Here is a 17,735-nt window from a genome sequence, read left to right as displayed (position 1 = left end):
ACCAGCCTATTTCCTGTATGCAGTGGAACTAATTGATGTGGCAAGATTAAACCGAAGGGCAGATATCAAGAACATTAATCTCATGTAACACCTCAGCGACAACAGCCGCCCAAAGACTTGAATTTGGGAATAAAAGCTCCTTTACACAACGCTTGGAGGGAGTTATTCGGTAGGCCTTCTGCCTGCTGAGAAGTGAAGGGGACACCTTAAGACATCTTATAGAGAAGGACATTTTTGAAGATTAAAAAGAAACTTCAAAGCAGCCATGGATCATTTTCAGTTGACTCTCTGTCACTAATCCAAATAAAGGCCTGCTTAAAATGAGTCTTGTATGATCTAAGCTTCTGATTAGATTGCAATGCTTGCAGTAATAAAGCGACTTATCAAATAATAACGGACACCATTACTATGAAGAAAGCTCAACCGTATGTAAGAGGAAATACACCTCACGGTTCTGGAAACGTTTGGACCCTTCTGTGACTAAATATTCTGCCTTTAAAGTTTTTTTACTTCTAAATGGCATGTGTCCCATTGTCTTTGTCAAAATGGTGTTCAAAAGTTGAACTATGTTTTATTTATTTACCCTGCTCTGATGCTGTTCTGCTGTAAGATATTAAAACCTATTTTTCTGTAATCTACCTCTGAGGCCTGATATTTGATTTTTAATCCCCCAAATGTATGTATGTATGTATGGAGGTATTTGTAGAGCGCATTCCGGCCCGGGGGCATCGAAGCGCTGCCTAAGGGAGAGCGGCAATGTCAAAGAAAGAAATCACACAATTATCGAGGAAACAGCCAAGTCTTGACCCGTTTCCTAAAGATCAGATAGTTATGCTCTTTCCTCAGCTCCAGCGGAAGAGAATTCCAAGTCCTCGCAGCCGCTATAGTGAAGGCTTTATCCCCCACTTCACCTTCTTAGTGCGGGGCAAATGAAATGTTTTGCTGACACATTTTTAATTTTTTAAAATGCTTTTTCAATCTATATTGAAATTTTAACATGAAGCACGTCTTAAAATGTTATGGTCTTTTCTCTTCTTTTTATGAGTTATTTTATGTATATTATTCTGTTTTTAATGCATTTTCTTTCACGTAGACCTCCTCGGAGTTCCAAATCCTGGAAATGAACTTGATTGGAGAAGATTGCAGCAACCATAGCTGATAATCAACAACATATGAATGCTAAAAGTGATTATCCGACAGAAGCTATGAAGACCCTATGTCTCGATATAAATGCAGACCATGTAAAACACATACATTGGGTACGTCAGTAGTCTGCCTGCTTGGATGGTTTAATAAAAGCATGAGTCAAGAGGATCATGTGCGGGTCGTGGTGGTAGCCCATTCTGCTCAGAATCTAGCCCCCTACCATGCAGGTCAATCGAAAAAATGCCAGAGTGGCAGAGTAACCACTACACGGTCCTGGTTGTGCAGTAGATGATGGAAACCAGCGGCAGCTTCTTTGCATTGGGGAAGGAGCAATGCCTCACTGGCTCAGAGCCAGCAGTTTAAAAATAAAACTATATTTTGTTTTATTTTCCAGCTGCTGGCTCTGAGCCAAGCATGAGCAGCAATGGGCGGGGCTGGGCCATGGGTGGGAGGAGGAGGAGTGGAGTGCACTAAAGTGCAGATGTCTGTTTGGCTGGGTGTTTTAGACCAGCCAAATAGACATGCACACTTAGGTTTCTCCACCCCAGCTGTATTTGACACCCCAATAGAAACCTAACATCGTTTAAGTTATTGAGGAAAGATGTAAATGCGGAAGAGGTGGATAATTGCTTATTAAGCTACAAAAGCTGTAAAAGCTGCATATTGCAGCCTCCACATGAGTGAAATAATATTTTCATACTCTAAAAACCACTGATTAGCATCACTCTTCACTAGCAGCCACAAAATGCCAGGTAGTATTATCTCAGTCATACGGATTCCATATTTAGGGCCTTATTTATACTTTTTGGTGCAAAACTGCACTTGTGCAGTTTTGCACCAAAATGTTTTGAACCGGCTTGCACCATTTTTTAGCACCAGCTGGGCACCATATTTATGCAATGGTGCAAAGGGTAGGCTAGCGTAAAAAAAATGACGTTAGGCAGGTTAGAGTCAAAATAAATGACTCTAACCAGATTAGCGTCATTTTTTTACACTAAGGGACATATTTATACTCTGTTTGCACTGAATTAGCTTCATTTTTTTTTTTTTACTATAATTTGGTGTAAAACTAACTCCATATTTATACTTTGGTGCTAGACCCGTCTAGCTCCGAATTTATGGAGTTAAAGTCATTTTTTGGAAGTGGAAACCTACCTTGCCTTAATGAGATGCAAGGTAGGCATTCCCGTGCAAAAAATGACTATGGCCTTAATGCCATATTTATACTCCCCTGCAAAAATGGTGCAAGGGAGGGAGGAGGGGTCGAAAAATAGGCCAAAGCTTGCTTTGCCCCATTTTTTAAAGCCTGGGTCAGGGCAGGCGTTAGGGGATCTGTGGGCCTATTTTCATGATGGAACACCATGGAATAAGCCCACAGCTGCCCTCCCCAAGCCCCACGGGCGCCCCCACCCACGCCAGAGGGACTGCGGAGGATGGGGGACCCCATCCGAGGTAAGTACAGGTAAGATTGCATTTTATTTTTGAAAGTACCATAGGGGACCGTGAAATGGGCCCCCATACATGGCACAGGGTGCAATGGCCATGCCCAGGGGATCCTTGTCCTCTGTGCTGGCCATTGGGGTGGTGGGCATGGCTTCTGCCTTTTCTAAGGCAGGAGTCATGTGGCATGTGGGTTTAGCACCATAAAATGACGCTAATCTGGTTAGAGTCATTTTTTTTTTACTCTAACCTGCCTAAAGTCAATTTTTGGTGCTAAACCCTCTTCTTCTATACCGCCAGCCCCACCGACTAAAGTCATTTTTTTTACTCTAGCCTACCCTTTGCACCAGCTTGCACCATTCCATAAATATGGTGCCCGGCTGGTGCACAGAAATGGTGCAAGCCGGTGCTAAACTTTTTGGTGCAAAACTGAGTTAGTGCAGTTTTGCAGCAAAATGTAGAAATAAGGGCCAATATTTTGTAAGTTTGCACCACTTGTGTGTCAAAAAATGACATTAGTGCGATGCAAAAAAAGTATAAATCAGGGCCTTGGTGCTAGACGGGTGTAACACAAAGTATAAATATGGAGTTAGTTTTGCACCGAATTAGAGTAAAAAAAATGACACTAATTTGGTGCAAACTGTATAAATATGCCCCAGAGTATAAATATGCCCCTAAATATGACGTTAAGGCCATAGAGTCATTTTTTGCACAGGAACGCAGACCTTGCATCTCATTAAGGTCTCCACTTCCAAAAATGACTTTAACTCCATAAATTTGGCGCTAGATGGGTCTAGCACCGAAGTATAAATATGGAGTAAGCTTTGCACTGAATTAGAGTAAAAAACAATTACGCTAATTCGGTGCAACAGAGTATAAATATGCCCCTTAATTTTTCCAAGCCATCCAACATAGACCAGCATTTCCCTGAGGCCCCTCACCTTTGTCTCAGATAAGGTATAAATATGATTTATATCACCTTTTTTTAATGAGTTGCTTAATCACACATGAGTAGAAAATAGGACTGACTTGTACTCCTTGTCTATTTGGAAGTAAAATAATGGCTTGCCAGGAATTTCTGTTCAATTTATTCATATCGGGACAGATCTACGAAGCCTTTTTGCTTTACTTAATGGTCTGAATCGGTATTTTGCATCCTTAAGAAATGCAAACTGGGCTTTTCTAATGTACAAAGACCTTTAATGAATCGTAAATTGTGATTTCTGCCCTGTAAAAATCACAGTTTGTGATTACCAGAATAGGAAATGTCAATGCAATAGGGATTTCCTATTGCATTTCCTATTCTGATGTACCATGCATTTCCAAAATGCAATTTTGGCATTTTGGAGATGCAAATACCACTAGGTAACTACGTGCAATTTAGAAAAAGCATCCCAAGGTACTTTTTTAAATTGCAATAGAGCACACACATGCCCCTTAGGCATATGCGTGCTCTACAGATGCATCCCTATTTCTGGGGTGCACAAAGGGGGACCTTTTTCCCATTGCCAACCCTGATTTTGCATTTCCTAAATAGAAATCTCTATTTAGGAAATGCAAAACCGCCCCATTAACATAAATGCAATGGGATTTCTTAATACTGATTTCCTAATAGCGATTCCTACTTTGTAGTACTTTGTAGTACTTTGTAGGAATCGCTATTAGGAAATCGGTATCTTTGGACATTGCACTTTGCATTTATTAAATAGCAATTTCTATGAAGTTGTTACTTAAGAAATGCAAAATTGCATTTTCGTACATGTGGCCTTTTGTGGGCTATTCATGGTTTGGTTTCAATCTGATAGTATTTTTTCAGATATGTGTGTCCCAAAAAGGTTATACTTTGAAAGGTTAATTATAATGTCATCTTGTATCTGATTCGATCATCACCTGATCTGTGGGTTTAGTTGATATGATCAGTATTTTAGATGCAATTATCATTGTGCAATTCAAGAAATTTCCAAACATTTGCCCATCCCACGTAACAATTTTTTTCTGGAGATTATAGGGGAAATGAGAGGATCCCAAAGTAGGATGTGAGGAAGTGCTAGAGTGAAAAACTGCTCTTAAAAATGTCAAAATGTAACTTTTAATACCATGTCAACAGACCCACTTGCCAGACTTGTAAATATCGGAACCACTATTTGAAAACTTATCAGATCTGCTGCTATATCCGAGTTTCTGTTCCAATATTCCCTTGGAAGATTATGGGATAGGGCAAGAAAATGATGCCCATCTTTGAAAGAAAACCATAATGAAAGATATGGAACTCAATATGTTATTTCTGATCATTCGATCCAATAATAAATCTGCCAATGGCAAAAGGTCGTATATAGTTTGTTTCAGTGCACATGGGGGCTGGATGAGGGCTTGGCTAATGGTGGGGTGATAAACCCAGAGCCTGCCCGGCAAGCCTTAAGGCGATGCCATACTAGTTGGGTAGCTAAGAGGGCTAACCACAGAGTGTGAGCAAGTGCCCAGGCCTAGCAAAAGCCACGAGGTCTAACTGAAGACCAGACTGTTTACCCCTGAGTGGTACCTGGGTAGTTTAGTGGATACAGATTATGGGTATAAGCAGCTGTGGATTCCACTGATATATAGATTGGATGCAGGGCAAGGCCAGTGTCCAGGCACCTCCACTTGGGCACATGTGTGGTAGATGTGGAGAAGTGTGGCTCAAAGGTTAGAGCGGCAGACCCTGCAGCAGAGATCTGGCTCAAGACCAGGGTTCAAGTCCCGCTTCAGCAGGTCTTGGGCTCATTTCCCTTTGACCAGATAATTCTCGCCTCAGTGCCTAATCTAATTCATGGGTCCCACTCTGCAACTCTGGGCAATAGCTTGCTTAATCTCCACAACGGCCCCAACAGGCTTGGATGCCTAGCTTCACCCTGGGGGTGCCCAGGAGTGGGCACCTCACAGGAAAAAGCCAGGAGGGGTTCCATAGTGGTATGAGTACAGCGCCTTGAGACCCTAACGGTGAGTAGTGCGCTATACAAGTGCAAATTTACATTTAGATGTCTCTCATGGCATCTTAGCATATGATAGAATGTGAGGGATTCTATTCCTGAGGCAGATGTCACTCATGACATCATATTGGAATGTAGAGTGTTGGTGGTCATTTGCTGGAGACTTAGGAGAGAGATGGATGTCTTGTGATCGCTGGTGGATAGGATGCTCTAAAATAAAGAACCTACTACTCAAATCTGGATTCTGACCATCTTTACATTTGGCGACGAGGGTCCTTTGGAGCATCCTAACATTTTTTTTTTTTAAATCATCTTATCTCAAGAATTATTTTTGATGAACATTTTCCTTTGAGGAATATTCTAAAGTTGGATTACCTGAACTGAACATTTTAAAGGTGAACTTTCTTCTGCTACTGGTCTGCTGAGCACATTACTAATTATAATTCTACTTTAATATTTTACTTGCTTCAACCGGTCGTTTCTCGCTAGTTAATCATCATTCAAATTTTACCTGCCACTGCTCGCGCGTGCCGCGCGCTCTTCCGAGCAGAAGATTCATTTCACGCTTCATTGCGTGTATGCCTCTGTATCATTACTAATTATAATTCTACTTTAATATTGTACTTGCTTCAACCGGTCGTTTCTCGCTAGTTAATCATCATTCAAATTTTACCTGCCACTCCTCGCGCGTGCCGCGTGCCGCGCGCTCTTCCGAGCAGAAGATTCCTTTCACGCTTCATCGTGTGTATGCCTCTGTGAACGCGCAGCTCCAGATTCCTCGCGGGTCAACACTAATGTGTTACGAGGACACCTGCGGCTTCTTATGCGTTTAAAGTTACACGCACATCTATTCAGCGTGTTTTCCTGACAATCTCTTTGTAAATTACAGCACGTCCAAGCGCGTCCAAGCGCGTGTGAACTTCCTTTTACTCTCCAGTTCCTGTCTGTATCGGAGAGTTATCCGCTGGAAAAACAAGGGGTATGTCCTATAAAAAAGGATCCTTTCGTCTAGAGAAGCACAACAATTTTGATAAATGCCAAATTGAAAGTTTGGAATTAAGGATTACATGTAATACGATCTGTAACAGCATAACAACGTTTTTAATTTGTTTTTTGAAGGATTATTCTGAGTAATATATAGTGCTGTACAAAATATTTTGACTATAAAAAGTTTTTCTTTGTTATTGAGTTTTATTGTTTAAACACCAAAGTATTTTGGAACGTACTATGCAAAATATTTCACCTCCTCCCTTTTTCTTAAGTATGCCTGGAGAACCACCCATAAAATGGTCAAAATGGAAGAAAACTTTCCTTCATTACTCCAGGGTATGTGGTACTAATCTATCTAATGAAAGGAAAACAGCTTTGCTCATGCACTGTTTGGGTTGTGAGGGACAAGAAATTTTTGAAAACCTACCGGACCCAGGTGATGAAGGAACCGATCTTAACGAATTTGAAATGTGTTTGAAGAAACTAGATTTACATTTCTTACCTAAGATAAGTAAAATTTTAGAACGTTACCACTTCGGTATGAGAGAGCAAAAATCCGGTGAAAGTATTGAAGAATACATTACCGCTCTAAGGAAATTAGCATCCAATTGTAAATTTGGGTGTAGTATTGACGAGCGGATCAGAGACCAATTTATGTTGAGATGTTCAAGTGACAAAATAAGAAAAGAACTGTGGAGCAAGGATGATCCATCTCTACATGAAGTTATCATATAAGCCAAGAGCGTGGAACACACCATGGCTTGTGTTGAAGAATTAGAGAAAGGAAAGAACGTTGGTATAAATAAAATTATAGATAGGAAGGAACAAAACCAAAGGAAAGAAACTGACAAAGATAGAGAGGATGAAAAGGCTGATCAAAGCCAGTGGGTCAAATTCAAAGATGCATGGTGCTTCCGTTGTGGGAACAGTGGCCATTATGCATCATCCAGGATGTGTCCTGCGATCAATATGACTTGCAAACTATGTAATAAAAAGGGACATTTTGCTAAGTGTTGCAAAACCAACAAAAGTTCGTCCTCTGTGAAATTCTTAGAAGATTGCATATTATCAGTAACTACGTACACTGACAGGAAAAGGCACCCAAAGGATACTGTTACTATTTCAGGTGTTGCAAGCGGGGTGCTTTTCGACTCAGGAGCATGGTTGACTCTGATAGCCAATGTTTTATTTGACAAACAGCTGAGTCACAAAATTAAATTGAAGGACCCGGATGTTGTTCCAGGAGCTTATGGGGGGCAAATTATTGAGTTGAGAGGTTATTTTGAGGCGGAAATCTCTTTCAAGTCTAATACTATCTTTGGGAACATTTATGTTCCTGTGAAAGGAGATAGTGTTCTGAGCTGGCCACACCAAAAGGAGCTGAATATCATTTTGGATCCCAATTCGGCAACGCCTGTCATGCTCAAGGATGATTTTATAGACAGTTTGCAAAATGTGTGTGAACTTTCCGTGGAAGATAGAAAGGGAGAAACCTTGCCTAATTTTATTAAAGAATACAAAGAGGTGTTCAGTGACAAATTAGGCTGTTTGAAGAAATATTCCCATCATATAAGGATAAAAAAAGGGTTCCATTCCGGTGACTGCAAAAGTGAAGCTCCATTCCTATATCCATGAAGGATGACGTAGAGAGAGAAATACACAGATTGTGTGAAGAAGGGATAATTGAGCCAGTGGAATCTTCGGAATGGATTTCACCTATTGTCGTTGCACACAAGCAGTCTGGAGAGATTAGACTATGTGTTGACTTGAGGAATCTTAATAAATGTGTGGTCAGTGATCAGCTCCCGTTACCCAACATAACAGAACTGGTCACAATGTTGCATGGGTCTAAATATTTCAGCAAGCTTGATTTGACTTCGGCGTACCATCAGATTATGTTACATGCAGACTCAAGAGACTACACCACGTTCATTACTCCTTTTGGAACTTTTAGATTTATAAGGATGCCTTTTGGATTGGTGTCTGCTGCTGCGGTATTTCAACGCTTGATGTACAATTTGTTTGGCTCAGTACCTGGAGTGAAGTGTTTTCAGGACGAACTGAAAAGGATCATGAAATGAGAGTTAGGAGGGTCTAGCTATATTGAGAGACCATGGTTTGACTCTCAAGTTGAAAAAGTGTTCCTTTTGCAAGACTGAGTTTGAGTACCTAGGGCATAAAATTACAGCCAAAGGTTTGTGTCCAAAGGAAGATCTGATCAGCAACGTATTGAATCTGCGTGATACAGAGAAGAAAGAAGAGTTGTTATCTTTTCTTGGAATGGTTGAGTTTCATGCTAAGTTTCTGCCCAATTTAGCTTCAAAGACAATCCATATGCGGAGATTACTAAAAAAAGGAATGGAGTTTAAGTGGGATGATGAGTGCAAAAGAGAGTTTGAAGGGATAAAAAGAGAACTGTAGACGATTGGAAGTTTGAATTTGTTTGATCCAGATAAGACATGTGTGGTGATGACTGATGCTAGTGTGAGAGGTTCAGGGGCGGTGTTATTACAGGACATGGGTGACGGTGACCTCAAGCCTATAGTGTATAGTTCTAGAACTTTACATGGAGCAGAAGTTAATTACTCCACAACTGAAAAAGAAGCTCTGAGTGTTTTCTGGGCAGTCAACAAATTCAAGAACTTTGTATGGGGTAGACAATTTCAGATTTTCACGGACCGCAAACCTCTAGTGGAAGTCTTCATGAAGAAAGGTCTAGATATGATTTCTAGTAGAATCAGTAGATGGGTAGTCAATCTACAGGATTTTTGTTTCAGTATGTTCTATGTTCCAGGTTCCAAGAATAAGGTTGCTGATTGTTTATCTAGACTGAGTTCTGAAACTGAAGAATGCTCAGAAAAGAGTGAGGAAACTGATTTCAGTGTGTGTAGTGTGACTGGAGGTATTGTAGAGCAGGATGAAAGGTTGAAAGCAGTAGCTGAAGATTCTGTACTGCAGTGGGTGAGTGAAGGACTTAGGCACGGATGGAATAATGATATGAGACAAGATAAGGAGTTGGAAGGTTTTTGGAGGGTGAGGGATGAGTTGTCTATGGAGAATGATATTCTTTTGCGTGGTTTGAGGTTGGTTCTTCCTACTACTTTGAGGGACAAGATTATTGAGTTGGGACATGAAGGGCATCAAGGAATGAGTAGGACAAAGGCCAGGATTCGCCTTAACTATTGGTGGCCAGGTATGGATTTAATGATAGAGAAAATGGTCAGGAATTGTCCTGATTGCTGTAATAGTGACAAGGTGTATAAGACTAGAATACCGCCGATGTGTATAAGAGACATGTCTAACAAACCTTGGGACGTGGTAGCCGTGCATTTGGTTGGACCTATTCACGGGAAAGGTGGGTCCAACTACATCTTGCTTTTATTTCAGTTTTCCAGATGGGCAGAAATAGGAATTTGTAGTAGCATTGAGACTAAGAAAATCCTTGAAGTTTTCGATGACATTTTCAGCCGTGAAGGTTTCCCAAATACAGTTGTGTCAGACAATGGGCCACAATTTGTTTCTTCTGAAATGGAGGAATATCTTCAGAACAGAGGGATTAAACATAGGAGATGTTCTTTGTATCATCCTGAGGGGAATGGTATAGTGGAAAGGTTCAATAAATATGTGAAAGAGTGTATACAATTAGAGAGTACAACCAATAAGAACTGGAAGGATGGTCTCAAGAATTTCCTTCAAGCCTACAGATTCACACCTCACTCTACCACAGGAGAAGTCCCTTTTGAGCTTTTTAGAGGTCGTAAGGCTAACACTCTTTTGGCACCAGGATGGGTGTGTTGGGGGAAGAATGACAGTGTCACATGGGACAATGTGAGTGGAGGGAACGAGTATGAAAAGAAGTGTATACAAAGAAGGAAGGAATACTTTGATAAGAAGAAGAGCACGCTAGACATTGGAGTGAAAGTTGGTGATAGGACTTTAGTCACAAAACCAACACTGTGTAAAAGTGGAAGTAAGTTCATGGGACCATTTGAAGTAATCAAACTTTTCAGGCATGCTGTCAAAATCACAGATGGAAGAGTGTGGAATATGAATTGAGTGGTAATCTCTAAAAAAGTCTTCATGATTTTGAGTCTGTTATTGACTTCTAAAAAGTCTTCATGATCTTGAGTTTGTTATTGACTTTCTTCTTCTTGTTTTTGTTTTCTTTTGTATTATTCTGTTTTTTTTTTTATGTCTCAGTTTCTTTGAACATAAATTGTGGTATCCTATCTTTAAGAGGGAAGGTGTGTGTACAACATGCACTGAGAGCGCAGTGGGTGTGTAGGCTGGGTGAAAGCCACGGGGAATGTTATGGTAGTGTTGCTTGCCATAACCTATGGGTTTAAGTGAATTTAGATACTGAACTTCAACCACAATTACCCTTCGCCTAATATTTTTGTAGAACTTCTATGTCTGTTAAAACATTGTTTTCAGACTGCTCAAACATAATTCTTCCAAAGCAAGGTTTTGTTCATTGTCAATTGGTCAGACTCTATAGTTAGACTGTCTGTCAATAAATTCCATATTTGCCAGCTCTGTACACTGAATGCTGATAAAGAGAGTGGCATCTAGCCATGCCACAAACTTATTCTCTATCCCTGTTGAAATAAGCTGGGTCCATGAATGGCCATTATCCACAAAGCCTGGGAGCACAGCCTGGCCTCCAGCCAGATCCTTCACCTAGTCCCTTTATCAACAGAGATCACTCTGTAGCACTTCAGCTGTGCTCTGTGGGGATTGGGCACAAGGCATGGCCAAGCCTGCGTCAACCGTCTGTAACCACTGACTCAGCTCACTTGGTGTAGGAGGCTGGACTGGCTTGTAGTGAGTACCAAGGGGTACTTGCACCTTGCACCAGGCCCAGTTATCCCTTATTAGTGTATAGGGTGTCTAGCAGCTTAGGCTGATAGATAATGGTAGCTTAGCAGAGCAGCTTAGGCTGAACTAGGAGACGTGTGAAGCTACTACAGTACCACTTAGTGTCATATGCACAATATCATAAGAAAACACCATACACAGTTATACTAAAAATAAAGGTACTTTATTTTTATGACAATATGCCAAAGTATCTTAGAGTGTACCCTCAGTGAGAGGATAGGAAATATACACAAGATATATATACACAATAGCAAAAATATGCAGTATAGTCTTAGAAAACAGTGCAAACAATGTATAGTTACAATAGGATGCAAAGGAGAAACATAGGGATAGGGGCAACACAAACCATATACTCAAAAAGTGGAATGCGAACCACAAATGGACCCCAAACCTATGTGACCTTGTAGAGGGTCGCTGGGACTATTAGAAAATAGTGAGAGTTAGAAAAATAACCCTCCCCAAGACCCTGAAAAGTGAGTGCAAAGTGCACTAAAGTTCCCCTAAGGACAAAGAAGTTGTGTTAGAGGAATAATGCAGGAAAGACACAAACCAACAATGCAACAACTGTGGATTTCCAATCTAGCGTACCTGTGGAACAAGGGGACCAAGTCCAAAAGTCACAAGTAAGTCGGAGATGGGCAAATGCCCAGGAAATGCCAGCTGCGGGTGCAAAGAAGCTTCTACTGGTCAGAAGAAGCTGAGGTTTCTGCAAGAACGAAAAGGGCTAGAGACTTCCCCTTTGGTGGACTGATCTCTCTCGCCGTGGAGATTTGTGCAGAAGTATTTTCCTGCCGAAAAAACGCCAAGAAGCCTTGCTAGCTTCAAATCGTGCAGTTAGCGTTTTTGGACGCTGCTGAGGCCCAGGAGGGACCAGGAGGTCGCAAATTGGACCAGCAGAGAGAGGGGACGTCGAGCAAGAGAAGGAGCCCTCTCTAAAGCCGGTAGCACCCAGAGAAGTGCCAGAAACAGGCACTACGAGGATGCGTCAAACAGTGCTTGCCGAAGTTGCACAAAGGAGTCCCACGTCGCCGGAGACCAACTTAGAAAGTCGTGCAATGCAGGTTAGAGTGCCGTGGACCCAGGCTTGGCTGTGCACAAAGGATTTCTGCCGGAAGTGCACAGGGGCCGGAGTAGCTGCAAAGTCGCGGTTCCCAGCAATGCAGCCCAGCGAGGTGAGGCAAGGACTTACCTCCACCAAACTTGGACTGAAGAGTCACTGGACTGTGGGGGTCACTTGGACAGAGTCGCTGGATTCGAGGGACCTCGCTCGTCGTGCTGAGAGGAGACCCAAGGGACCGGTAATGCAGCTTTTTGGTGCCTGCGGTTGCAGGGGGAAGATTCCGTCGACCCACGGGAGATTTCTTCGGAGCTTCTGGTGCAGAGAGGAGGCAGACTACCCCCACAGCATGCACAAGCAGGAAAACAGTCGAGAAGGCGGCAGGATCAGCGTTACAGAGTTGCTGTAGTCGTCTTTGCTACTATGTTGCAGGTTTGCAGGCTTCCAGCGCGGTCAGCAGTCGATTCCTTGGCAGAAGGTGAAGAGAGAGATGCAGAGGAACTCGGATGAGCTCTTGCATTCGTTATCTAAAGTTTCCCCAGAGACAGAGACCCTAAATAGCCAGAAAAGAGGGTTTGGCTACCTAGGAGAGAGGATAGGCTAGCAACACCTGAAGGAGCCTATTAGAAGGAGTCTCTGACGTCACCTGGTGGCACTGGCCACTCAGAGCAGTCCAGTGTGCCAGAAGCACCTCTGTTTCCAAGATGGCAGAGGTCTGGAGCACACTGGAGGAGCTCTGGACACCTCCCCTTTCCTTTGTCCAGTTTCGCGCCAGAGCAGGGGCTAAGGGGTCCCTGAACCGGTGTAGACTGGCTTATGAAGAATTGGGCACATCTGTGCCCAACAAAGCATTTCCAGAGGCTGGGGGAGGCTACTCCTCCCCTGCCTTCACACCATTTTCCAAAGGGAGAGGGTGTCACACCCTCTCTCAGAGGAAGTTCTTTGTTCTGCCATCCTGGGCCAGGCCTGGCTGGACCCCAGGAGGGCAGATGCCTGTCTGAGGGTTTGGCAGCAGCAGCAGCTGCAGTGAAACCCCAGGAAGGGCAGTTTGGCAGTACCAGGGTCTGTGCTACAGACCACTGGGATCATGGGATTGTGCCAACTATGCCAGGATGGCATAGAGGGGGCAATTCCATGATCATAGACATGTTACATGGCCATATTCGGAGTTACCATTGTGAAGCTACATATAGGTAGTGACCTATATGTAGTGCACGCGTGTAATGGTGTCCCCGCACTCACAAAGTTCAGGGAATTGGCTCTGAACAATGTGGGGGCACCTTGGCTAGTGCCAGGGTGCCCTCACACTAAGTAACTTTGCACCTAACCTTTACCAGGTAAAGGTTAGACATATAGGTGACTTATAAGTTACTTAAGTGCAGTGTAAAATGGCTGTGAAATAACGTGGATGTTATTTCACTCAGACTGCAGTGGCAGGCCTGTGTAAGAATTGTCAGAGCTCCCTATGGGTGGCAAAAGAAATGCTGCAGCCCATAGGGATCTCCTGGAACCCCAATACCCTGGGTACCTCAGTACCATATACTAGGGAATTATAAGGGTGTTCCAGTAAGCCAATGTAAATTGGTAAAAATGGTCACTAGCCTGTCAGTGACAATTTGGAAAGAAATGAGAGAGCATAACCACTGAGGTTCTGATTAGCAGAGCCTCAGTGAGACAGTTAGTCACTACACAGGTAACACATTCAGGCACACTTATGAGCACTGGGGCCCTGGGTTACCAGGGTCCCAGTGACCCATACAACTAAAACAACATATATACAGTGAAAATTGGGGGTAACATGCCAGGCAAGATGGTACTTTCCTACACAACCCCCCCCCAAACGAAGGACAATAAGACTAGCCATGACCTGATGAGTCTTCATTGTCTAAGTGGAAATATCTGGAGAGTCCATCTGCATTGGAGTGGCTACTCCCAGGTCTATGTTCCACTGTATAGTCCATTCCCTGTAGAGATATGGACCACCTCAACAATTTAGGATTTTCACCTTTCATTTGTTTTAGCCAAAGTAGAGGTTTGTGGTCTGTCTGAACAATGAAGTGAGTGCCAAACAGGTATGGCCTCAACTTCTTCAGAGCCCAGACCACAGCAAAGGCCTCCCTCTCAATGGCAGACCAACGCTTTTCTCTAGGGGTCAACCTCCTACTAATAAAAGCAACAGGTTGATCCTGGCCCTCAGAATTAAGTTGTGATAGGACTGCCCCTACTCCTAATTCAGATGCATCAGTTTGGACATAGAATTTTTTAGAGTAACAAGGGCTTTTCAGGACAGGTGCAGAGCACATGGCCTGCTTCAGCTCCTCAAAAGCTTTCTGACAGTTTGCTGTCCATAATACCTTTTTAGGCATTTTCTTGGATGTGAGGTCATTAAGAGGGGCTGCAATGGAGCCATAGTTCTTAATGAACCTCCTGTAATACCCAGTGAGGCCTAGGAAGGCTCTCACCTGAGTCTGAGTGGTAGGGGGAACCCAATCAATAATTGTTTGGATTTTCCCCTGTAGTGGTGCAATCTGTTCCCCACCAACAAGGTGTCCCAGGTAAACCACCTTACCCTGCCCTATCTGGCACTTTGAAGCCTTGATAGTGAGGCCTGCCTTTTGCAGGGCCTCCAAAACTTTCCATAGGTGGACCAGGTGATCATCCCAGCGGGAGCTAAAGACAGCTATATCGTCCAAATATGCTGCACTGAAAGCTTCCAGCCCTTGCAGGACTGTGTTCACCGACCTTTGAAAAGTGGCAGGTGCATTTTTCAAACCAAAAGGCATTACAGTAAACTTGTAATGTCCTCCAATGGTTGAAAATGCAGTCTTAGGTTTAGCATCTTCTGACAATTTGATCTGCCAATACCCTGCAGTCAAATCAAAAGTGCTTAGATACTTTGCAGATGCCAGTGTATCTATGAGCTCATCTGCCCTGGGTATAGGGTGAGCATCAGTTTTGGTTACTAAGTTGAGACCTCTATAGTCTACACAAAACCGCATTTCCTTCTTTCCATCTTTGGAATGGAGTTTTGGTACCAGTACCACAGGAGAAGCCCATGGACTGTCAGAGTGCTCAACCACTCCTAGTTCTAACATTTTCTGGACCTCTTGCTTTATGCAGTCCCTGAAATGGTCAGGCTGCCTATAGATCTTACTTTTGACAGGCAAGCTGTCTCCAGTATCTATAGTGTGCTCACACCAAGAAGTGGTACCTGGCACAGTAGAGAAGAGTTCAGAGAATTGATCTAGGAGATTTATGCAATTATCTTTCTGCTCAGCAGTAAGACAATCAGCCAAAACTACACCTTCCACAAGAGCATCTTGTTCTGTGGAAGAGAAGAGATCAGGTAGAGGATCACTGTCTTCTTCCTGTCCCTCATCAGTTGCCATGAGCAGGGTGAGATCAGCCCTGTCATAGTAGGGTTTCAGGCGGTTGACATGGAGCACCCTAAGGGGACTCCTGGCAGTGCCTAAGTCAACTAAATAGGTAACTTCTCCCTTCTTTTCAACAATTGTGTGGGGACCACTCCATTTATCTTGGAGTGCTCTTGGGGCCACAGGCTCCAAGACCGACACTTTCTGCCCTGGTTGGTACTGAACCAAAACAGCCTTCTGATCATGCCATTGCTTCTGGAGCTCTTGGCTGGCCTGAAGGTTTTTACTGGCCTTTTTCATGTACTCAGCCATTCTTGATCTGAGGCCAAGTACATAATCCACAATGTCCTGCTTAGGAGCTTTTAAAGGTTGTTCCCAACCCTCCTTTACAAGTGTGAGTGGACCCCTAACAGGGTGTCCAAAAAGAAGTTCAAAGGGGCTGAAGCCCACTCCTTTCTGGGGTACCTCCCTGTAGGCAAAAAGGAGGCATGGTAGAAGGATATCCCATCTCCTGCGGAGTTTTTCAGGGAGACCCATAATCATGCCTTTGAGAGTTTTATTAAATCTCTCCACCAGTCCATTTGTTTGTGGATGATAGGGTGTTGTGAACTTGTACGTTACACCACACTCCTTCCACATGGCCTTTAAGTATGCAGACATGAAATTGCTTCCCCTGTCTGATACCACTTCCTTTGGGAAGCCCACCCTGGAAAATATTCCCAGGAGGGCCTTTGCCACTGCAGGTGCTGTAGTGGTCCTTAAAGGAATAGCTTCAGGATATCTTGTGGCATGGTCCACTACCACCAAGATAAACCTATTGCCTGAAGCAGTAGGAGGGTCAAGGGGGCCAACTATGTCAACCCCTACCCTTTCAAAGGGAACCCCAACCACAGGCAGTGGGATAAGGGGTGCCTTTGGGATGCCACCTGTCTTGCCACTGGCTTGACAGGTTTCACAGGACTTACAAAATTCCTTTATGTCCTCAGACATCCTAGGCCAATGAAACAATGGAACCAGTCTGTCCCAAGTTTTCATTTGACCCAGGTGCCCAGCTAGGGGAATGTCATGTGCCAGGGTTAGGAGGAACTTTCTGTACTCCTGAGGAATCACTAATCTCCTGGCAGCTCCAGGTTTAGGATCCCTATGCTCAGTGTACAAGAGGTTGTCCTCCCAGTAAACTCTGTGAGAGTCACTGACATCCCCATTAGCCTGTTTGACAGCTTGCTGTCTGAGACCCTCTAATGTGGGACAGGTTTGCTGTGCCACACTCAGCTCCTCTCTGGCAGGCCCCCCTTCACCCAAAAGCTCAGCAGTGTCTGCTTCCAGCTCCTCTGGTGTAGGTTCTGCACAGGGAGGGAATTCTTCTTCCTCAGAAGTTGAATCCACTGTAGAGGGAGGGATAGTAGGAAGTGGTTTGCTTCTACTAGCCCTAGCTTTAGGGAGCACTTGGTCCATTGTTCCAGGATCCAAGCTTCCCTGTCCTTTTTGCTTTTTGGCCTGAGCCCTTGTCAAAGCAAAAATATGCCCTGGGATGCCCAGCATTGCTGCATGGGCCTCCAACTCCACATCTGACCAAGCTGATGTCTCCACATCATTTCCTAGTAGACAGTCTACAGGTAAATCTGTGGCTACCACAACTTTCTTTGGACCAGTAACCCCCCCCCCAGTTGAGATTAACAACAGCCATGGGGTGGCTAAGTGTGTTGTTGTGAGCATCGGTTACTTGGTACTGGTGACCAAGTAGGTGTTGTTCAGGGTGGACCAGTTTCTCTATGACCATAGTCACACTGGCACCAGTGTCCCTGTAGGCCTGAACCTCAACACCATTTATTAGGGGTAGCTGCTTGTACTTATCCATATTAAGGGGACAAGCAACTAAGGTGG

This window comes from Pleurodeles waltl, chromosome 1_2, assembly GCF_031143425.1.
Source record: "Pleurodeles waltl isolate 20211129_DDA chromosome 1_2, aPleWal1.hap1.20221129, whole genome shotgun sequence".
Taxonomy (NCBI): domain Eukaryota; kingdom Metazoa; phylum Chordata; class Amphibia; order Caudata; family Salamandridae; genus Pleurodeles; species Pleurodeles waltl.
The sequence above is the reverse complement of the archived record's forward strand: the minus strand, read 5'-3'. Positions refer to the sequence as shown.